Source organism: Trichosurus vulpecula, chromosome 9 (assembly GCF_011100635.1).
Source record: "Trichosurus vulpecula isolate mTriVul1 chromosome 9, mTriVul1.pri, whole genome shotgun sequence".
NCBI classification, from domain to species: Eukaryota; Metazoa; Chordata; class Mammalia; order Diprotodontia; family Phalangeridae; genus Trichosurus; species Trichosurus vulpecula.
In genome coordinates, this window is record NC_050581.1 from 152,659,045 (window position 1) to 152,683,812 (window position 24,768).

The following is a 24,768-nucleotide window of genomic DNA, read 5'->3' on the forward strand; positions in this document are numbered from 1 at the left end:
TCACGGGGTTGTTGTGAGGATCAAAGGGTTTCTAAAGTACTCAATACCTGTCTGGTACGTAGTAGGTGCTTAACAGCAGCTGGAACATAGGAGGTACTTAATAAACGTTTGTTCCTTCCACTTTATCTACTTTATTGACTGAATTAACATTAATATTTTTGTTTTGTTTTATAGGTTTTTTCCCTAGAGGCTCCAATAATTTCACCAATCATGAAACTTGCTAGTGAAGGGGGACTGCTTGGCTATTCTTTTTGCACTGTGTGACTTTGGCAAACCAGTTCTCTATGCCTTCTAGTTTTCTCATTTGAAAAATGGGGCCAAAGGTTGGGAGCCACCAATCCAGTACGGCCCTTGCGTTCTTCAGATGTGAAATCTATAATGCCCAGAAGATTTTTGAACGGGGTCTTTGAAACCACAGGTAAATCTACTAAGAGGAAACCATGCCTTTTATACATCAAATAACTCCCACTTCTGCATGCTAAAATGTCCATTTATATATTATAGAATAATATAGAATATTACATTTAATAACTTCTAATGTAACAATATGTTTTATAACAGATGACACAGTATAATGTAATAATTATTATGTCATATTTTTCAAGGGTCAGTTGGCATTTATTAGGGACCTACTATGTGTTTATTGAGCCTGTTGTGATGAAAAAAGTGTAATTTCATTTGAAAGAGGTACTGGAACCCACAGTAGCTTTTGTGCATTCATTTTCTCCGTCTACTGATGCTCATAACCAGTACGATGGAGCCAGTTCACTAAACCAAGCCAATCGTTAAATTTTCAGCGTGAGCATTTACACCTCAGAAATTGTAAAAGCCACAAATCGGGACTTGAGGGTTTTGTTGATTTTCTAGACTTAAGAAAGTGATGGAGTAAATGTTAATAATGAAGATTAAACTTAAAAGTGTGTGTGTGTGTGTGTGTGTGTGTAAGTAGGTACATTTCACCCCACCCCCCCCCAGAGAAACAATTGCTAAACATTTACTAGCAACCTCCCTGATGGTGCCACTACTACCGTGTTGGGGCTCATGGCATTTGGGACATTATTTCCTACCCAAAGAGTACTTACCTGTTCTAAGCCTCAATTTCCTCATCAGTAAAATGGGTTTAATAATAGCACCTTGGGGTGCGCGTGGCTGTTGTGAGGATCTAAAGAGATGTGTTTACAGTGCTTTGCAAACTTTAAATGCTCATTATTATCTAGCCCAGTCTCCTTATTTTATTCAAATCATTTTTCCCCCAATCAACAAACATTTACTTTTTAATTACCAACTCCATCACAAGATAAAAAAAGAAAAACAGAACCCTTGTAATGAATATGCATAGTCAAACAAAACAGGTTTTCACCTGGTTTTATCACCCTTGAGGAAAATAAGACCTAGGGAGGTTAAATGCCTGGAATCACAGGGGTTGTAAGTATCAGACACCAGATTTGAACCAAGGTCCCTGACTCCAGAGACAGTGCTGTGACCCTTGTATAACTTGTCATCCCCATTTTACTGATGAGAAAACTGAGGATCGAAGGATCAAAGCGGTTGGTCTGGGGCTACACAACTGCTAAGAGTCAGATCCCGTATCCAAACCTGGGTCTGCTCGATTACCACTCATCTCCATTTTAAAGCTGAGAAACTGAAGCCCAGAGAGGTCACAGGATTTGCCCACTTGTGGAGAAGGGACACGTGAAGTGAATGGATTGAGATCAGCAACTATTTTAAGGGATAGATGGGAATTAAGGATGTCTGAAGTCCGTTTGTAAGGCTGGTATGGGATTTTAGCATAGGAGCTATTGAAGATTACAGACTCATAGAATGACAAGGCTGGAAAAGACCACAGAGAATGTTGGGTCCAACTCCATTTTTATAACACGGAAAACTGAAGCCCAGAGGGAGCTAATGAGAACATGCAGCTATTAGGTCAGAGAGTCAGGAGTGGAACTCAGGTCTCCTGCCTCCCAAGCCTGGACCTCTTACAAGCCTTGGCAGTGATGAGGGAGAGGGGAGGAGAAGGGAGAGTTGTTTTGAGGAGAAAGGCCCCTGTAGGATACTTCTTGGGTGTTCCACAATCTAACAGAAGCCCTGAGTTGTGTGCGTGTTTGTGTGTGTCTATATTTTCTCTCAGTCCCTCTCACAATCTCCCATTGTCTGTGTGGCAGAGGAATGATGTGAGCGAGGGCAGGAGAGAGTGTGGGCACGGACAGAGGCGGGAGACCAACCAGGGCTGCGTATTCAGGAGAAAAGCTCCAGCTCAGTTCTGCCTTTGTCTGGGGCTGGGAACCCTGGCTCAGACCCAGCCCAAGTCAGAAAGCAAAGCAAGAGGGGGTGGCAAAGGGGCACCCAGGCTTTTTTTGCCTCAACTAATGACCAGCAAAGAGGGACAGCCTGGTGCTCATGTTGAAACATGTTTATAACAACACCCAGGACTCACACCCAAGATGTTGTTGCATGTAGTATATACCATTTGATTTTCCTCTTCAAAGACTTAAATGGAGTTCGATCTCATTGATTTAGGAAGCAGGTCACAAGCCATCTGTGCCTGCTCATCCTGGGTGGTTCTTGTCCATGCTTGATTTAAAATATTTTTATTAAACAAGAAGCAGCCAGGTGGTACAGTGGATAGAGCACTGGACCTGGAGTCAGGAAGACCTGAGTTCAAATCAGCCTCAGACATTTACCGGTTGTGCGACCTCCGTTTACCTTAACCCACTGGAGAAGGAAATGGCAAACCACTTCAGTATCTTTGCCAAGAAAACCTCATGGACAGTATGGTCCATGGGGTCACAAAGAGTTAGACATGACTGAATGACTAAACAAATATACACACATCTTTATCCTCCCCCTCCACACCCTCCCCCCAAGAAAATCTACTCATTAATCACTTCATTATTTAATTAGGGACATATCATGGAACACTGGAAAGAATGCACTGGTCTGGGTCCTAGTTTGGAATCCTGCAGCTAATTTGCTGTGTGACCTTGGGAAAGTTATTCACTCCTCTGCACCTCAGTTTCTAAGAACATACTCCTCAGTTTCCTCTTTAAATGGGGACTTCTCTCTAGTATTTTCTGGCTTCCATTCTCATATTTTTGGGTCTCCAAGAAGGTTAGGTGTGTACTATGAGAATCACATCATTTGCTACTGGCTACTGGACAGATCCTACTTGCCCCAACCCTGATTACTGGAGTTAATGAACAGTGAAATGAAAGAAAGAAGGAAAGGAGGAGGAGGAAGGGGAGGAGGAGAAGAAAGAGGAGGAGGAAGAGGAGGAGGAGGAGAGAAAGAGGGAGAGGAAGAGAAGGAAGAGGAAGAGAAGGAGAAGGAGAAGAAGAACTCATATGAACATAGGACTTTAAGGTTGGTTGGTCCCCCTGCCTGGAAGGCACTACTTCTTTATGTCCATCACTTAGAACCCACAGTTTCCTTCAATACTCTGTATGATCCTCATCTTCTACATGAAGCCTTCCCTGAGCTTCCCACCTTCCAATGTCTCACTCCCCACCCCCAATGACCTTGTCTTTATTTTGTACGCATTCACATACGTACCTGTGGGAGCAGGGTTTTTTTTTTCTTTTGTATCTCTCTAGTGCCTAGGGCAGTGTCTGGCAAATAGTAGGTGCTTAATAAATCCTTGTTGATTGATGGTCCACAGTCATCCAATTACTAAATGTCAGAGGTGGGGTTTGAATCCAATTTTCCCACTCCCAGGTCCAGCCCTCTAGGCCCCATATAGCAGTAGTCTTTGAAGGAGACTTTCAGGCCCAGTAGAAGCCTGGTCTCCATCTCTAGTGTAAGGCCCCTGTTTTTTTCCCAGAGGAAGCATCGACTTGTCCTTGACTGCATTTCCTGCTACATTCAGATGCTTGTTCTGTCACATCACTGCTGCTCCCCCAAGGTCATCATCTCTCAGTTTCCAGCTCTTTGCCAGGGGGCCATGGTATTATTGATCAGGAAGACAGGACATGTTTTGGCCGGAGGCAGAAAGACCTATTAAAGGAGTTTATAGGGAGGTCTGCTGCATTGATGGTAGGCTACCCTTATTACTTCCACCAACTAGCTTCTGAAACCAGGGTCTCTGCATAGTCCCCTATCTTGGTCTCCAAGATGGATGTTTCTCTGTGTCACAGTGGAAAGATCATTGGACCAGGAGTTCAGGAGGTCTGGGTCCTATTCCTAATTGTGCCATTGGTCTTGGTTGTGTGACCTTGGCCTAGATGACTTGCTTCCCTTCCCTGGGTCTTAATTTCCTTCTCTACAAAATGAGAGATTTGAATCAGATCATTGCTAAGTCCCCTTCTGAATTTTTGAGACCCTGCTCTCTCTGGGGAAGACTTGTCTCTAAGGCAGAGGTTCCTAATATTTTTGGGGGGTCATGGACAGTCTGACAAAACCTATGGACCCCTTCTCAGAAGAATGTTTTTAAATGCCTAAAATACATAGGATTATAAAAGAAAATAATTCCATTGCAATAGTGATCAAGATACTAAAAATAAACAGAAAAAGAAACGAACAAGTTAATGGAGCCCAGGTTAAGAAACTTTGTTCCATAGACTGAAAGGAAAGTGATGGAAACTAGACCATCCAAGGTGTGATGGGGGGTAGAATGGCTAATTTCTGTGAGAGGCTATATTGGAACATGCTCAGCAGGTGCTGGCCTCTAGATTGGAGCCATTACCCCAGGATAATGTATGCCCCAGCAGGGCCTCGGTGCTTGGCTGCCTGACCCAGCATGGCAGCGTTTGTGGATAAGCTGCCTGATAAAGCCTACCCCACTCTGGCACCTGTGCCCTCCTCAATACAGGAAAGACCTTCATTCCCAGAAGTGGAAAGCTCAGAATTCACAAGGCATCCATGAGCTCAAAAATTATTAATGTTTACTGAGACTGGCTTTATTCCTCAGGAATGAAGATGGGAAATGAAGCATGTGTTGATAGGTGATGGCATACGGAGGAAGATGCTGGATTTGTAATCTGAGGACTAAATCCTAGAACCCTTCCTCTCCCTGGGGTTTTCTTTTTTAGTTTGTAAAATGAAGGGATTGGCTTAAATGATCTCTCAATTTCTTCTGGGATGGAAGTGCAGTATAGTGGAAAGAATTCTGAATTTGAAGTCACAGGCCCCAGGTTCAAATCTCACCTCCCTACTTCTCTAGGTCTCAGTTTCTTCATCCATAAAATGTGAGAGTTGGCTTCCAATGTCCTTTTTGGTTCTAGATCTGTGACTCTGTGGCTTTTGGTTCTAATGGCCACAATCCTGTATGACACTTTAGCATACTTAGCATTGCGTTTCCTCTGCCCCAAGCCACACGGCTCTCATTCCTAAAGGATTCATCTTGAGCTGCCCCTTCCAGGAAGCCACTCTTTCCCAACCAGCCTCCCCTTGTTCCAGACACTGCTATGACCTCCTATGGCCTCAGTGCTTGTGAATAAATTTCTCCGTGCTACTGCAATGAGAACCTGGTCTAGAGGTGGGGAGATCTGGGTCCTCATCTTATCTGTGCTGTTCACTAGTTGGTGTGACCCCACGTAGCTTATTTCCTTGGATTCAAAGTCAGAAGGCCTGGGTTCAGATCCCCACTCTGCCACTGAACTGTCCGTGTGACCTTGGGCAGGTCACATCCCCTCCATGGATCCATTTACTACTGCGCATAATGAGGAGATTGGACTAGACAACCTCTGATGGCCCTTCCAACTCTAAATCCATGATCCTGTGATTAGATATTCAAGGTTCTAAGGCCCCTCCCAGCTCTGACATTCTAGGTTCTAAGACTCCTTCCAGCTCTGACTTTTTAGGTTCTAAGGCTCCTCCAACTTCTGACATTTTGTGTCCTAAGCTCCCTCCAGCTCTGATATTCTGTGTTCTAAGGTCTCTCCAGCTCTGATTTCTAGATTCTAAGGCCCCTTCCAGCTCTGACATTCCCTGTTCTAAGCCCCACTCTCTGCTCTGACATTCTCTTTTCTAAGGCCCTGTCCTGAGCTTCCTTTCCATCTGTGACATTCTGATTCTCTTCCTCTTCTAGCTTATTTTTCCTACTCTTGTCTGTAGGGTATAAGGCCTGCTCTATTTTATCAGCACCCAAAGATGTTTTGTGTGTATGACCGGTCCCCCTGAGCAGCTCGTAAGGTCTCCAAGGGCACAGATGGTGTCTAATCTTCCTCATGTATCTCCTAGATCACCCAACACAGTCCTGGGCACATTATTGGCCTCCAAGACTTATAAGTGATATCCAGCCTCCATCTCTCATATTGTCATTTGGTCCTGAGTGGATAGGAATGATGATAAAAACAATAACGTCTTATAATAACAACTTATATTTACATAGCACTTCAAATTTTGCGTGTTACCTTATATACAGCCTGTATATAAAGCTTAAACCAAATCTTAAATTTTAAACCACTAAAGCTTAAAACTACACTCAGACTTTTGATAGACTTTCTACATTGTCACTTTTGGGCCTCACCACAATAACCCCATGAAGGAATTATGTTAGCTACTCTTTGCATGTGATAGATGAGGACAACGGAGCTTTGAGAGGTTAAGCAAAATTGCCCATGCTGACAGGTGTTTGAACCCAGGTCTTCTCATTTTCAAGTCCAATGTGTCATTTTCCAGTTGACTTAAAGACCAACCAACAAGCAGTTATTAGGCACCTACTGTGTGCCAAGAACCATGCTAAATGCTGGTGATACAAAGACAAAACAAAAAACCCGTCCCTATCCTCAAGTGGCTTATATTCTGTAAGGGGAGAACATATGTATATTACATATTTGTGTATATGTGTGCAAAACACAGGAGATGGAATGCTGTGTACAAGGAATGAGAAAACATCCTTGAATTATTGAGAATTATGACAGCAGCATCACTGACGCCCACTCCCCACGGCAACCTTGTAGCTTGGGGATTCTAAATGTTAGTATCTTCATTTTACAGCTGAAGGGATGGGGGCCCAGTGACTTGCCTGTTATCACACAGCTAGTAAGTATCCAGGGCAGGATTCGAATCCAGGCCCCCTGAGTGAGGCTGGCACTCTTTACCCCTTCCCCATACTACTACTGTTGACATTTTCTCTCTCTGTGATCTCACCTTTTTTGGACAGGATCTAAGTTGTAGGAAGACTCTCACCCACGCTCTGCTCCCGTTCACAGTAAACATGACTTGTTTCTCAGTAGCAGTGAGGGCTCTGGTGTGCTTTGTGAAAGGAAATTCCTGAAAAACACCACCCTCAGCTTACAGATGAGCATATGTTACCACAACTGCTGGTGCCAACTGAGAATAACTGTGAAATGCAGACACGGACACCGTGGGTATCTACACCTTCTGGGGGAGCTGACACGGGGAGCCAGGCACCCTATGGGAGAGGAGGGTGGAAAGAATTCAGAATGGAGAAAGATTTAGAATCAGAGGACCCGATTTCAAATCTAAGCCCTACTGTTTACAAACTGTGTGGTTCTGGGTAAGTCATTGACCCCCCCCCCCAACCCTTGCTCTCCCCCTGGTCCCAGTTTTTTTTTATCTGTAAAATGGAGTGGTTGGGCTTCATGGCTTCTGAGGTCCCTTCAAATTATAGCCTCGTGTGGTAGGTAGGTTTGATAGACAAGGGACCATAAAGACCATCTACTTCAATCTTCTTGTTTTAAAGGTGAGTTTTAACTGAAGCCTAGAGAACTAAATGGACCTGGCTCCAGATGCAACCCAGAAAAGCTATTCCTGCTTTTCACCACAGTAAGCCAGAAGGGAAGCCATCATTAGACCAAGGCACACAAGGTTTGGGAGTCCATCCACTGTCCCTTCAATTCACTTTCTTAGGTGAGGAAACCGCTGTGCAGCTGCATCAAAACAACAAGAATTTTATCATGATAAGAATGTATTTAAAAGGTTAAGGAGGAAAATAAGGCATAATCCTTTTAAAAAAATTCAGGTACATGCGTGTGTGTGTGTGTGTGTGTGTGTGTTGGAGGAGAGACTACATGGGGATTTGCTCCACTAAATAACCATTAGAAAAAATGACCGATCCAAATGGTGAGACACAATTTGACCTGTATATATTCTTTCTCTTGAGCCTCATCTCCTGGGAGATAGGTGAGGCATTATCCCCATGCTACAGATGATAATACAGAGATCCAGAGAAACTCAGACTTATCTCACAGAGCCAAGATTAGAATTGACTTCTTCAGACCATTTTGTCAGATCCTTAGAGCATTTTACAAAACAAAAAAAAAACAGCAAAAAAAGATTCCCTTTTTTTCACAGCCAAGGGAGAATCAGACTGCAGCCCTCTCAGATACTCAGGTGTATCTCCCAAGACAACAAATCCTCCTGAAAAACTCTTTGCCAATCAATTTTTTTTTGTAAATCATTGGTATTTGAAATGCAGTATGGTCACTGGTTATTAAAAGAGCCCTCTTATAAATATTTTTCTAACATGAAGAACCCCTTTTCTTTTCTTTTTTCTTTTTTTTTGGAGCAGGGGAAGGCAGGGCATTTGGGGTTAAGTGACTTACCCAAGGTCACACAGCTAGTGAATGTGTCAAGTGTCTGAGGCCAAATTTGAACTCAGGTGTCTCCTGACTTCAGGGCCAGTGCTCTACTCACTGCACCACCTAGCTGCCCCAAGAATCCCCTTTAATATGAACAAGAGGCCCCATAACATTTTAAGCTCAGAGTTTCATATATTGAATTTTCTACAGCTCCAGCTTCTCTATGTCATAACTAATGATTTCTGCAGAGAAATGCTGTAAAGGACATCTGCAGGGAAATGATTTTTTAAAAAAGATGTGCCAGCCACACAGTAAGAGATGACTAATGGAATTATAGGGTCATAGATTAGAAAGGACCCTTAGGGGTGACCTAGTGCAGAGGTGTCAAAGGGGGGTACTGACCCATCCAGGTTAAAATATAATTGGGAAATGATTAACAAACTAAAAAAATACATTAGAACATAGATAATGTTAACATGTAGTTTTCTAAGTCAACATGTGTCTCAGAGGGATTCCTACATAATTTAGTGGGCCTCTTTCTCTGTGAGTTTGACTGATTCAGTCTAACTCCTTCATTTTGTTATTATTGTTCAGTAATTTCAGTTGTGTCTGACTCTTCATGAGCCCATTTGGGGTTTTCTTGACAAAGATATTGGATTGGTTTTGCCATTTTCTTCTATAGCTCATTTTACAGATGAGGAAACTGAAGCAAAGAGGGTTAAGTGACTTGCTCAGGGTCACATAGCCAGTAAGTGTCTGAGGTCAGATCTGAACTTAGGAAGAGAAGCTTTGACTCCAAGTCTGTGCACTATGGTGCCACCTAGGTGCCCTGCTAGGGGCATTCCCTCATACTGCTTTGTTATGTATCCATCTCTTGTCTGGTCAAAAATTCTTCCCTTATCCATAGTTATGAAATTTACCTATTCTCTTCTCTGCCTTGAGCTCACCTCAAACTTGGACAAGCTATTTCCCCCAACTGGGGCTCAGTTTCCAACTACATGGCTTTAAGTTCCTGCTTGAATTTGACATGCTACTTGATTTCAATCACAGCCTTTCCACCTTCCTCAAAGTCATTGGATTTCGTGAATCTATCTATGCAGTGATCCCATAAGGACCATCCTCTAGAATGGAGAGTTAGGCTAACAAAGAAAAAGAAGTATGACTTCGGCTCAGACAGCTGAGGACTAGCTAGAGATCTTTGAGTGGACTGGGTGACTGTGGGAGTTCATAAGATTGTGGAGTTACTGGAAAGGACCTTAGAGGTCAAGCCTCTGATTCCACAGGTGAGGAAACTAAAGCACAGAGAGTTTAAATGACATGCCCTGGTTTACATAGCTAGTAGGTGATGGAGGTGGGATTTGAAGTCAAGTCTTTTTACTGCAGGTCCACAGCTCTATCCAATATGCCATGCTATTTCCCTTCATTAATGCATTCTCCATCACTTCAGGGTCTTGGAGTGGAGTCTTGATGACTGCTGGTTAGGGACATTGTATAGGGGATTTCTTTTTAGGTAGTGGTTGGGCTTGATGATCTCAGAGGTTTCTTCCAGTTCTCATTCAGTGAGTCTATCCCCAATTTCTATTAACTTTTAATTCCTTTTTATTCCTTTGGTCTTGGATAAGTCACCTCTTTTCTCTGGGTCTAGTTTAGTTATTTGTAACTAGATGAAGGAGTGAGAATGGATTATCTTGAAGATCTCTCCCAGATCTAACAATGTATGACTTTATGAAATGATGATCCTTCAGAAGAGAAATGGGAGGAGAGAGACAGAGAGAGAGAGAGAGAAAGGGAGAGTGAGAAAGAAAAAAAGAGAGGAGAAAGAAAGAGCAGAGAGAGAAGAGAGAGAGAGAGAAAAAGGGAGAGAAAAAGAGAGAGAAGAAGAGACAGAAAGGGAGAGAGAAAGAGAGAAGGAGAAAGGAGAGAGAGAGAGAGGGGGAGAGAGAGAGAAAGAGAGAGAGAGCACTCTGAGGTTCTTTCTAGCTCTGTTTATAATCCCATAAATCCATGGTTTCACCAATATGGGCACTTCTGCCACTGAAATAAATTGCAAATGCTCCACACCTTAGGCCAGGGGTTCTTAACTGTGTCTTAAATATGGACCTTTACTGGTGAAGCCTATGGTAGGTAACATTTTCAGAATAATGTTTTTACATGCATAAGAAAAAATTTATAGGATATAGATAATATTATAAAATATTTTAAAGGTAAGTCCATGGACCCCAGGTTAAGAATCTGCTGCCATCTTAGGAGGTGGGCTTTGAGACTTTGTGTGGCCAAAATCCTCCTCTTTTGATGCCCACCCCTCCTGGGATGGATTTGTCTTTTTCAGTGTTGGTCTGCTAGTCCCTAGATGACCCACCACCTGCTATGGACCACACACTCTCAGACATGCCAACTTAGTAGGAGCAGTTGTCTGGTGCCTTGCTGATGTAGCTTTTTGGAACCCAGGGTCACCTTTGTACTTCATACAAAGTAGTTTGGAAAATAGGTATTTATTGTGTTATCTACCATGTGTAAGGAAGGAATTTTGGGCCTTGTTTTCCTCCCAGACTCCACTTTCTACATCATCCTGGATTCTATCCTGCTGCCATCTGGGACCCTAGTCTTAAGTGGGCTCTTTGAGTATGGAAATAGATCATAGATTTAGATTTGGAAGGAACCTTGGAGGCTACTGCATCCAACTGCCTCAGAGGGCTGCAAATAGAATTGTTTCACTCTTTTTGTGGTGGCAAAGAACTGGAAACTGAGGGAGTGCCCACAAGTTAGGGTAAGGCTGTACAAACTATAGTGTACAAATGTAATGGAATACTATTGTGCTATAAGAAATGAGGAAAGGATGGTTTTAGACAAACTTGAGAAGACTTGTATGAATTGATGCTAAGTGAAGTGAAGCAGAATCAGGAAAATATTTCATAGAATAACAACAACATTGTAAAGATAAAGAATGTAAAAGACTTAAGAAATCTGATCGATTGGGTTGATATGGACATGCCCATAATTCCAGGGAGCTTATGATTAGGCATACTACTCGCCTCCTGACAGAGAGGCGATGGACTCAAGGTGCAGAATGAGACATTCATCTTGGACAGGGCCAATGAGAAAATTTGTTTTGCTTGACTCCACATTTTTTTTTACAAGGGTTTTGTTTTTCTTTAAGAATTTTTCTTTTGATGGAGGAATAAGGGAAGAATAAATGCTTGTTGGTTGAAAAAAAACAAACAAACAACGCTTCCTCATGCCCATGCGCATATACATACAACAGTTTCCAATATCCAACCTGTAGGTCAGAGAAATGAATGCTTGACAGCCTCCCTCTCCCCTTGTTTGCAAATGCTTTCAATATTGTCTTTCCACCAGAAACCAAGTAAGGCATGGCCATTTTCCTGTCAGTATGAACACATTCCCTATGGAGAAGGGAAGAACACGGGGAGAAGGGATGAACCCCCACAAACAAATTCATCAGAGCTGCCTGAATCAACATTCCACACACAGAGCATCAAGCTCCGGGCTCCGGCTCCCCCATTATCTTCTGAGGGCACATGTTCTGTTGTCACGGCAACCAGAATCCTTCCCCCAGTTCTATTATTCCAGGCACATTGGGCTTCTTCCCTTCAGTCTGCCAGGTGCTAATGGTCCTGGAGGAAGGACAAGGGTAGAGAAACCTGCTAAGAGTGGGCTAAGTGGGAAGCAAGCAGGGGGAGGTGAATGGGAGGGGACAGAGAGAACAACTGAGAAATGTAATCTGATGAACAGAGAGGTATGGACAATCTTAGCCAACCAATGGTCTTCCTTGAGCTGGGATATTTGATTTAACAAAGATATTGCATTGCCTCCAGGTGCTTCCAGCATCAAACCTTCCATTTCGGCCCCCTCGAGCCTCAGTTACTTTGTCTGTAAAATGAAGGAGTTAGACTAGATGGCTCTGAGGTCCCTTCCAGCTCCAGATCTAGAAGTCTAAGATCTCAATGACAGCTACACAGGTTATTATAATTCTCACTACACGGATGAGGACACAGATTTAGAGGGTTAGGGAAGTTAGAATAAAAGAATATTAGAACTGGAAGGAAACTTAAAGACACTCCATCTGGCTCAATAACCTCATTTTACAGAGAAAGATACTGAGACCCAGAGAGAAAAAGGGACCTGACTAGAGCTAGTAGTGTGTGTGTGTGTGTGTGTGTGTGTGTGTGTGTATGTTTGTATGTGTGTATATACATACACACATACATACATATGTAGATGTTGACAGCCTCCTTCTCTCACTGGTTGCAAATGTTCTTTCAATTTTGTTTTTCCACCAGAAACCAAGGAGGGCATATGTACACACATACATATTGTCCCTTGAAAAAATGTGATCCCTGTGAGAGCAGGGATTTTTGTCTTTGTATGCTCAGTGCCTGGCACACTTGTTGACTGATTGATTGGTTCATCTGGCAGCATATCCATACAACCTAGAAAGAGCTGGGTTCCAAATCATTGTCCTGTAAAAACTTTCAGGGAGCCCAGCCTGACTTGCTTTCCCCTATCTGCCCATGTAGACACAGTTCATCAGGCAGGCTCAGTTCCTAAGAAGGATCCCATCAAGCCTCCTTCTTTCATCCAGTGGTTCTGAGGCATGTACTTTTCTCCCCACAAAGGAATCACCATCTGATATCACCTCCCTAAGTAGAGAATGGGTCTGAATGACAGCAGGTGCTTTTGGACGAAGGATGCACTGTCTGAGCACGGAGCATTCTTCATTTGCCTATGACAATGGCATCGCCTTTTAAGCTCTCCACTCACAATTCCAGTGGTGCCTTTTAACTCCTCTGGGGTTGAGATTTTCACTTAATATCCATGGTATAATTAACATTGCTACATCTGTACCATATCATTAATGGCATTCAATGCCATTCAGAGAAAGGGCCATTATCTTCCACTCAAGTCATTAATTTGGGGGAAGCTATTAGAAAGGGGAAAATGGAGGAGGAAGCCATGCATGCTGATTTCCTTCTGCTCTTTTGGAGAATCACAGAATATGGGGACTGAAAAGGATTGTAGAAGGAGCAGTCAGTCCTTTTAACAAATAAGGAAACTGAGGCCTATAGGGGGAGATCACTTTACTCAGATTTATGTAGTTAATTTTGAGTTGGGGCTATAAACTAGACTTTCCAACTCCCTCTTAGCCCAAAATTCTTTTCACTGTACTAAGCAACTTGAAAATTAAATATATCTGTCTAGACATATTTCATGTATATGTTTAGTGGACATTTACTTGGAGTGTTGGACAAGTCACACACCCTCTATGGCTTCCTTTTCTGTAAACTTGAGATTGGATTAGATGTTTTTTAAGAGCCCATCCCAGCTATAGGTCCTAAGAAACATGACGTTAAAATACAAATAATAAATGTATCTTGTTAAATATATCTTTCCATGGTACCTTTACAGATCTTTATAAAGTTAGAAACCTACCTCCAAGTCTTCCCCACTTTGCCCCCTCTGTCCCACCCCCCTCTCCTCTCTTCCCTTAACTCACAGGTTCTTCATGCAAACTACTAGTGTGGATCATTGGAAAGAAATACCAAGTTAAGGAAGGTTGTCTCTAGCACTCAGCCCCAAACCCTGTGGGATTCTGTGATGTGGGTATACTGACCATTTCTGGAAGAATTTGACTAGGCTGATGGTAGCTGCTTCTGTTCAATCTTTATTCTGGTCCTTTTAAGAGAAACTCAGCAAGAATAACAGAAGCCAACAGCACCCTCTTGCTATGATTTGAACATCTTATTCAACCTATTGTGATTTGTACCAATGGGCTTGAATTCCAATCCTCCCCCCCCCATGGGGTCCACTGAGTCACATCACCAAGGGAGATTTGGAGAGAAAGCCCCAGGTTTAAGATGAAGTGGATCTAAAAAGGATAATAAATGATAGACAGTGAGATTGACAATGACAATCGCAGGAGCCTTAGAGATCTTGGCCAACTCCGTTATTTTACAGATGAATCTCAGGTTTAGTGACTTGCCCAAGGCAGTCCAAGCAGTAAGGAGGATCATTGGGAACTAAAGCCAGGCACTCAGATGCTAAAAGTAGTAAGGTTTTTCCCATTACCTGAAGTTGCCAGTTTCTGGACCCAAGGTGGGGGCTCAGGGCTTCAGGTCTGGGCAGTTTAGGGGGAGGAATTGCTCTCTTATATGTGACCTAATAGAAAGTGCCACTCCCTTAAGGGAGGGGATAAATTAGCTTGTGATGGTTTGACCTGGAGACACATGGCCAGGCAAATGCCAGGCCATGTGCATCTGTCTGTGAGTACAGCCGCTGACATTCACATTCTTTCAGACTCTTCCAGGTGTCAGCTGTCGGTTCTAAGAGGAAGTAATTTGGTCAAGTGGAAAGCTCCTTGGACCTGGAATAGGAAGCAGCAGTGGCAAGAAAGCTGGGTTTGTTGTCAGAAGCCATGGGTTCTGATCCGCATTCTGCCTCTTCCTACCAGTGTGACCTTGGACAAATCACTCAACCTCTCTCGGCTTCAGTGGCCTCATCTGTAAGATTAGGTGGGAGTAAATTAACTCTAAATCCCTTCCCTTCTGGTTCCTACAAAACCAAAGATTCGGATACATTCAACGGGTCTGTAATATCTCTCTAGGTAACCCAAGCAAAGACTTTTCACCTGCACCCCACCTCAAGCTAAATGTTGTGACTCGTTTTCAATTTCAATGCCTTCAGTATTCATGCTAACTGCATTCCACCTGGACAAGCACATTGGGATCGGCAGAGCATCATACACAGTCGGATTTGCCCTGGCTTACACAGCCCTGCCCTACTCAATCCTGACAATGACCTGAGTAAAAAAGTCTCTATAGTGGGGAGGACACCATATTTGTTGTCAGAGGACCTTAAGCAAATGACTTTGGGTAAGTCACTATTTAGCACTAGCTTTCAGGATTTTGTTTTTTTAAAATTTTATTTGAAAAATGTTGGGGGTTAGCCTAGGAGACGTCTAAGGTCCCTCTTAGCTCATTGATCTATAATCCTGTAACAATAGCCAACGTTTAAATAGCACTTTAGGTTTGCAAAGCATTTTACATAACATCTCATTTGATCCTATGGGGTGAGTGCTATTGTTATAATATCCATTTTGCAGATGAGGAAACTGAGGCTAGAAGAAGGGTGTGACCTGCTAAGAGTCACATACCCAGTGTCTGAGGTCAGATTTGAAGTCAGAGCTTCTCGACTCCAAGTCTAAGTGCTCTATGCCACCTACCTGCTTCTATGATCCGAAGTCCCTGGATGGGTCCTTCTTGAAGGAGTGTTGGTAAGGAAAGCATGAGATTCCTGGTCTCAGATCTCTCAAACATGAAAACCTGTCCAATGTTCAAGTAGAAACTCTAACACCAACATTGGATCCCACTTGAATAAGGGCCTAGAGTGGAGAACTCCCCAGGAATTACTCAGTGATTTGATTTGACCTGGGGATGTTATTTCCAACAAGCAGAGGTCACAGAACTTTGTTTAACCAAAGGTCCCCAAAGGGCATATTTCATAAAGGAATATTGGGATGGCAATAGGCCTGGATCAGCAAAAACTGCAATTTTATGACCATCCAGTGTTGGAATTGGAGTCAGGAAGTTTCAGTTGTTGTTCAGTCATTTTAATAGTGTCTGACTCTTTGTGACCCCATTTGGGCCTTTCCTGATGAAGATACTGGAGTGGTTTGCCATTTCCTTCTCCATCTCATTTTTACAAATGAGGAAACTGAGGTAAACAGGATTAAGTGACTTGCCCAGGGTTACAAATTAGTTACTGAGCCTGGATTTGAACTCAAGTCTTTCTGACTCCAGGCCTGGCACTGAATCCACTGCACCATTTAGCTGTCCAAGGAGATCTTAGCTCGCATCCTCCCTCATACAGTTATTGGTTTAGCTGTATGCCTGTCTGAGTTTCCTCGACAATAAAATGGGTATCATAACAGCACCTATCTCCCAGGATTGTTGTTAGGATCAAATGAGATAACGTGTAAAACTCTCTGAAATCCTTAAAGCACAGTATAGCTATAATGTTATTACAACAGCAGCACATGAAATAATTGGGTAGGACTACAAATATAAAATTAGAAGAGACTTAGAGGTTATCTAGTCCAATTCCCTCAATTTATAAGTGAAAGGACTCCAGAGAGTCCTGCCCAAGGCAATATGGGCTGTCTGGGCCAATCCAGAATTTGAACCCAGGGCCACTGCCTCTAAATTCTTTCTACAGCATCAGGCTGATTTTTCAACCCTTACGGAGTTGTTGATTCATCTTCGTGGGAAGGCTATTCAGAAGTGGTGGACAATTAATTCCCTTCTTGTTGGCTCCAGATTTGAATGTGAAAGCCCAGAAATGGGTTGCCAGGGCTCAAAACTGAATGCCACCTTTTCTGCCAGGAGAGGACATGCCCTTAATGAATGCAACTATCCGAGGATGCTTTCTTTGACTTTTGTCCAGGGGGCGGGGAGGAGTCATTCATGCCTTCTCTTCTGTTCCCCCTTCTAGTGATCCTCAGCAGTGGAGATGGCTGGGGAAGGTCAAGGCTGTGGTCCGTGGATTGCCAACAGGGTAAAACTACTGGGTGGATGTAGAGGCTGACCCTGGAGCTGTCTCCATGCTAGCACACTTAGGAACTGAGGGAAGAAATCCAGTTTCCAAATGTTCCCTCTGTTCAGTATTCTAGCACTATTTTGACTTAAAAATGACTTTATAAGTGAGTGGGGCTGCAGACAAAAGAGTTGAATGTCTGTGAAGGTGTCAAGTCCTCTCCAGCCCCAAAGAGATTCTCATTAACTGTTCCTTCTGGACATAGAGTGAAGGCTTTGGGCACTTGCAGAATGAGATGGCGTCTACTCTCAGAATATTAGAACTAAAAGGGATCACCTTGATTAATCAGTCCAGGGGTTCTCAATCTTTTTTAAACATCAATCTAGGCCTTCTCAGAATGTTTTTAAATGCATAAAATAAGCTACATAGGATTGCAAAGAAAACCAATTTTATGGAAATAGTTATCAAAATATTTTCCAAAAAAAATAGTTCATGGACCCCATGCTATGAACCCCAGTAGTCCATAGCCCTCATTTTATCAATGAAGCAATTAAACCTAGAGAAAGCAAGTGACTTATCTAGGGTCACATAGCTAATTAATGAAAAAGCATTTTGTTTTCTCCATCACTAGTCCTGTGGTCAATGCACAGAGCTCCACTGTTTGGGAAATCATAACAGGACTAGAGTATTTAGAGCCTGAAGGCATCTTAACAATTACCTTTTCCCAACTCCCTTATTTTTTCCTTTTAAATTAATTAATTTATTTTTAGTTTACAACATTCAGTTCCACAGGCTTTTGAGTTCCAAATTTTCTCCCCCTTCCTCTCCTCTCCCCTTCCCCTCCGCCCAAGATGGCACGCATTCCGATATAAGTACTGTATATACCTTCACATTAAACATATTTTCACATTAGTCATATTGCAAAGAATAATTATAACCAATGGAATGAACCATGAGAAAGAAGAAACAAAATAAACAAAAAAAAGAGAGAGAGCAAATAGTTTGCTTCGATCTGCATTCAGACTCCGTAATTCTTTCTCTGGATGTGGATAGCATTTTCCATCATGAGTCTTTTGGAGCAACTCCCTTATTTTGCAGATGAGAAAAGTGAGGCTGAGAGAGGTGGTATGATTTTCCCAAGGTCACAAAGCTGATGAACAACATCTGGGATTCAGGGACAGGTGTACTGGCTTCAAATCTAGTACTGGCCAGTACTGGCTTCCAAACCCATGCAAATTTATCCTGCTTCCTCCTTCCTCCTGACACCAAGAGGAGCTGTTCTTTCAGGATGAAAGTAGAGAGGTATCGTAAATACAACACTGGACTTGGAGTCAGGGGAGGCCTGGATTCAAATCCCTCCTCAGACTAGCTATATGAACTTGGGCAAATCACTTAACCCTATTGAGATTCAGTTTTCTTATCTGTAAAAGGAGAGAATTGGATTAAATGGTCCTTGAAACTCCTCTAACTTCAAATCTATGATGTTATATGTAGAATTCTTTGTAAACTTAAAAGCTTAGTGGTACAGTGGAAAGTTGGGCAGCTAGGTTGTGCAGTAGACAGAGTAGAGTCAGGAAGACCTGAGTTCAAATCCAGCCTCAGACACTTACTAGCCTAGCTGTGTGACCCTGGAAAAGTCACTTAACCACTGCTTGCCTCAGTTTCCTCAATTGTAAAATGGTAATAATTAATAACAATAATAGCACCTGCCTCCCAGGGATGTTGTAAGGAACAAATGCAGTATTTCTAAAAACAGCAAAAACAAAACAAAACCTGCTTAGCACAGTGGGTACTGTATACATACTTATTTCCTCCTTCTCTCCCCTCTAGTCAGAGGACCTGATGCTTGCTACCTGTGTGAGTGTGACTTGAGGCAAGTAATCTACCCTCACTAGGCATCTGTTTCCTCATAGGCAAGACAAAGCGGTTCCATTAGATGGTCTCTGAGGTATCTTCTAGCTCCATGATCTTATGTGAGCTATAGTTCCAACTATTATTAATAAAACACATCAACAGCTATATCTACAGAAGCACATAGTCCGTCCCAAGGTCATAATAGCAAACATAGGTTTGTCCCTTCCTGGCATGGATGACTCTCTGGAACCCCAAGGCAGCCTGTTCCACTCAGATGCAATTCCACCCCCCTTTGAGAATGCCACAGCCAATCACATGGCAAGTTCTGACCACCTTGTAATTTTCAATTTGCAAGAAATATAAAAATAGACAAATGTTCACTGTGGGCAGCTCAGATCGAATTGGATGCCATTTCGTTGTCATATCCGATCAAGTAAAACCAAACTGACCGCTCCATTTGCTACCATCTATTGCTTCCATAGGAAATCGGTTCTCAAAGACAGCAATACTATTTAGAAAATCACGGAAGGGTACAACCTTCCAATATCTGATGACGTCTTCTTTGGAATAGATAAACACAGCAAGGACTCACATTTATGTTTTGAAGCTTATAAATCAATTTCGCTGCAATAACGCTGTGAAGTACATTGTGCAAATGAGAAAATGGAAACTCTGAAAAATCAAGTGAATTCCTCCGGTACCACAAAAATGATAATTGTAGGTCAGAATTTGAACCTACATCGCCTGACACTCTTTTCACCATACTATACTGTTTCCCTGATAAGCCATGAGAATGAGATAGGTATGATTAAGTTACTTGAGGGCAGAGATTGTTTTTCCTTTTGATTTTGTAGTCCTGGAGCCCAGCACACTGCCTTGTATATAGTAGGTGCTTAATAACTGCTCATTGGGTTGGATTGGATTATGTGGCTGGAGGAAAGGTTGTATACAAAATTTGGAAACGGACCTCTGAGAACCTATAAAAAGGGTTATGCATCAGGCAGGAAGATGGGGATATGGGAAAGGGGACCAAATGACCTCTTAGGTCCTGTCCACATCAAATTCTGGGAGTCTATGAGTTGAAGGAGCCACTGTATGGTTCTTTTTTGAGACTAATTATACAGTATTAAACAATATTGTGCCATTCATCATCAACACTGATGGTAGAACTGAGGACCAAAGAATCATAGAAACTAAAGCTAGAAGGACATTTAGAGATTATCTAGTCTAATCCCCTATTTTGAGAGGTGATGAAATTGAAGACAAAGAAGAGTCAAATAACTTGGTTTTGGTTTCAAGCGTAGTAAATTACACAGCTGGTATTTGAACCCAGGTCTTCTGATTTCAAATCCAGTTTTTCCCCACTACACCATGTAGCCGTTCTTGATTATATGGGTTTATCATATATTGTGAGAATGGGGGCTGTCCTATGATATACAAACTTGCCCTGTGACTTGACAATCAGTTATAGAATGCCAAGCTACACTCCATTTATCATAATAGTTCTCCTTTGAAACACACCTGTCATTCTCAACTTCCCTCCTCTCAATTAATTCATCCACAAAATGGCTCATCCTCCAGATAGCTGGACGGCTGCTGTTGCCACCCCCATACCATTCTCACATAGCCCTGGCTCATGTCAATGCAGCCATCTTCTGGACCACATGGTAGTGACCCCAATAGCCACCCTGCGCCTCTATTGGTTTCCCAGGGAGGCAGTAAGAAAGAGGTTGAAAATGGTGTGGGGTCTGTCTGAAAGCTACTTTGGCTACAGGCTCTAGGAAGCCCTCTTTTTTTTTTGCTCCATTTTGGCACTTAGCACTTACAGCTTTTTCCCCCTATAATGCACCAATTCATTCCAATCACCTCTGGAGAAAGGGAAATGCAGGCAAAGGACTAGGGAGTAGGAGCCAAATCCATGGAAGCAGTTGAAGAGGCACTGCCATGGGTTGTGATTAACAAGCCATTCAAGCTAGCAAAAAGGGAAACCGCTGTTCATTCCACTCAGAGTCAATGCTGGGCTCTTTCATCACTAAAGGAAATGTGTTTCTCTACACTGTACTACGGGCAGAGAAAGGTTTGGGACATCCTACATGATTGAACCAGGAGGGAAGTTTGGGCACCATACAACCAGACATAGAGAGGTCTGTTGATAGAACATTTCTCTCTTAGTTTGGGTTGTATAGGAGAGTAAAGCGGCATTGATTCAACTCAGCACCAAGGCTGCATCTGATGAATGGATGTCCATAGTGGTTATGTCACTGCTTCCCCTTCACTGAGGCATAAGAGTTCATTTACCATCTTGAAGGACCACAGAACAGGTGGACAGTCACTGAGTCAAGGCCAGTTTTGAATTTCAGCCACCTGTCCTCTCTGGGGTCAGCAGATATGGTCAGCAATATGATCATTAAAGGATGAATGGAAAGGAAGGTGATCCCACTTTGTCTTTGGCTATTCTCGAATAGGAATCCCACCCATTAGACCAAGCTCCTTGAGTGCAAGGACTGGGGTTTTTGTTTGTTTTTTTTTTTTTTTTTGCCCTGCTTTGTAACCCCAGTGCTTAGCACAGCTCCTTGCATATGGTAGGTGTTTAGTAAATGCTTGTGGTTATCGACTTGTTGATTTCATTTTTCTCTGTTCCTGAAAGGTGATCCCATTTTATCTTCGGCTGGGCTATTTTTAGCTATCTTAACTTATGGAAATAATAATGGATATGGGTTTGTTGGTTGTGCTGAATAGAACCAAAAAGGCAGCTGGAGTTCCAAAGGATTCGACATTCAGCTCATAATCCATTTACAAGCAAGAAGGAAACTGAAAAAGACACTTCCTAATTCTGACTGGCTCAGGATGTGTATCCTGCAGCTAAAGGACTAAGAAGAATCCTTCTTTATGCAATGCCAAATAAATAGGCTGACCTTTGTTCTAGACTAGATTTTATGTTGAGCTTGAGACACTTATGAGACCTTCATAAACAGCAACCACGAGTGTTGCTTTTACGCACAAGAAAGGATTTCAGGGCTAGAAGGGACCTTGGAGATCATCTGGTTCAAGTTCCTTATTATAGGGATGGCTCAGAGATGGATGGTGACTTGTTCAAGGTCACACAGCTAGTGAGTAGCAGACCAGGTCCCCAGCTCCTGCTCCAGTGCTCTTTCTACTCCAAACAAAACCCTCTGAAAGCACATTCCCTTAGTCTTACACCGTGGAACTGGTGAAATAGGATGCCATCAAAGGTAGTTGTTAATAGCAATCTGAATTTAGACTCATTTTGAGGAGATGTTTGGCGAATTGAGTTTTGTTATACCAATGAGAACTGCAATCTTATAATCTTATCGTCAGACGCTGGCTGAGCACCCACTGTGTGCCTGGCATTGCCTGGTATGTTTCACGGAGGTAGAGTTGGAGGATCCCCAGGGGAATTGCTGTGCCCATTACCTTGATACATTTATTGTTCGATCCTGCTTCCCTTTGTAGCCTAAGTTTTTTTTCATTTCCACCATTAGAAGCTAGCAAGCACTCCCTGGTGCTTGGAAAACAGCATTTTCTCCAGATTTGGGGAAGTCCTTGCCTCTTGCTAACCATCTGTCCAGCAGGGAGCAGGCAAAGCTCTCAAAATTGGAGTATCTACTCCTCTGGGGTGGGGAGAAGTTCTATTCTCTCCCCCACTCCTTGGGGCCGCTTATGAGGATCTTATTTCAATTCACCTGCGAAGCCCCAGCCTGAGCTAATGTTCCTCTTGGAAACAAGCTCCTCTCTATTCTTTGTCCGCACCACTGCTCCTGGACCTGCTGTTTGTCCTCGCACCCACCATGAATTCAGCTCTTGGCTCAAAAGCTCCCTTTGTTTTCCTCTCAGGGTTTCTGCACGACCGTAGCCTCAACCATTTTGCTTGCTTCATACTAGAAATGTCAATACACATGTCTCAATCTTCAACTTCTATGGTCAAGGTCATCTAACTGCCCCAAACCCGGATAATGCAGGATGGTCAGATTCACATCTGCTTAGGCAAAAATGGGATGGTTATTGACCATTTTCTTGGCTCCCATGGCCTGAGGGTCCCCCCCACCCCCACCTCCCCTTACATTGCCCAGAATAAAGAAAATTGTTTTTGTTCTTCGTAGACTCCCCAAGGGATGATTTGCCTAAAATTCATGGCTGATCTCTTTTGTGGGTCTGAGGTCCCCCCTTCCCCTCTGCGGCCTTGGGGGTGGGGGTTCTCCGTCAAAAATTGCTTGAACATTTATTTTTGAAAAAGTTCACATCAAAAGAAAATATTCTCAATACATAATTAGTATGTACATTGGCCCTCTTCTTTCTCCCCCCTCCCCCTTCCCCCCTTCATTTCGTGAAAGCAGTGACAGGCCAAGAGGGAGATTCAGAACAAGAACCGGAGGTTCAGACATTCATTTAAGAAGCTTTGCTGCTCTGAAATTCTTCAAGACAAAAGACTCGGAGCTTTCTGGTTTGGAAGCTTAACCAGAGGAAAAGACTGGCAAAAGGTTGGTCTCCTTGTGCGGCAGGACTTTGTAGGGGAGGAAAAAAACAGTTTTCATTTCTAATAAAAATGTCGCCAGACCGAATCTCAGTCCTTAGAATTCTCCTTTGGGCTTGACAGGGGTGCAAAAACCAAGAGGTGGGGGAGCGGGAGGTGGTGGCGGCGGAGGCAGCGGTCATACAAGAAAAAGGTTCCAGAAGAAAATATGCTTTTGGACTTTGTACATCTCCTCTCTTGACCCAAACCTAGAACTCATTTGAAACACCTTAGGATTACTCCTGTAACACAAGTCGTACGCAGCTGTCACACACCGAGATAATCCAACAGCAGCCCACAGGTAATACAACAGCTGTACTCCAGAACATCTATATCACAAAGCTAACCCATCGGAAAGATCCTCGAAGCTCCCTTTGCAAGGAGCCCAGAGAGAAAACTGGGTTTCTTTTGCTTAGCCATCCCGATCAGGGGTTCAGAGGTGTCTCGGGTCTTAGATTCCAGACACCCTCGAGGCTACTAGTCTCTGGAAGAATAACTGGGAAGAGGTGGGGGGGGGGGGCGCTGAAAGGGAAGGGACAGATCACGGGGATGGGGGTAGGGCAGGCTTCGAAGGGAAGGCATTGGAGGAGGTCGTAGAGAGCTCAGCTCCAGCATAGAGTTGAGACTTGGGTTGGGAAGGGGGGCAGTTAGTCCCCAAACCCTCGGTAGGGTGGGAAATGGAATCAAAAGCCTCGAAGACCTCCCGTCTCTCATTTCCAATTGCTCGGGGGCTTGCGCGACATTCTTCCCAAATTCTCTAGGGAGGACCCCTGTTCAGTTTAGAAGGTTGGTGGGGGAAAACGGGCAGCGGGGCAGACCTTCCCAGGTCCAACCTCCCAGCGCATTCTCCCTAAGCCCCTCGAGGCTGTGCTTTCTCCTCTTTCCTACCCCCCCAATTCTTGCAGTTCTCTCCACCCCACCTTGGAGGGGACCCCCCCACCTTTTCTCTTCCCCCCCCCACCCAGTTCTTTGGGATAAGAAAGCGCAAGGTTCAGCTCCAGAGGGAGGCTGCCCAGACTCTTTCCCCGCGGGACAGAACTGGGTCCCGGGCAGTCACCCCTTCGTTCCCCGGCGCCCCTCCTGGAGCATAGAACCCCGAACCAGCCAGCCTCCCTACCTGCGGCCAGGACCAGGGTCGGGGCCGGGACGGGGCCTGGCCGGGCCGGGCCGGGCCGGGACTGCTCTCCTGGGACGGCTGGAGGAGGTGCATGGGCTGGTTAAGGCTCCGCTCTGTCCGCTCCGCTCAAGCTGCGCCGCGCTGCCCAGAGCCAAGCAACACCGTTCTGATCATTCGCTCCCGCTCCGCTCCTCGCTCCTTACTCGTTCGCTCCACTGCTCGCTCTCCCTCCC

The 24,768-nt window shown here is 43.7% G+C and overlaps 1 protein-coding gene across 1 annotated transcript in view; it reads right to left on the reverse strand.

Moving 5' to 3' along the window:
- The window catches only part of SLC6A1 (solute carrier family 6 member 1), a 64,331-nt gene extending 39,767 nt beyond the window's left edge, over nt 1–24,564 (reverse strand). The window contains exon 1 of the mRNA XM_036739083.1: nt 24,536–24,564. The gene's annotated coding sequence lies outside the window, so the exon portion shown is untranslated. The remainder of the gene's footprint in view (nt 1–24,535) is intronic.
- Nucleotides 24,565–24,768: the final 204 nt, after the last annotated feature.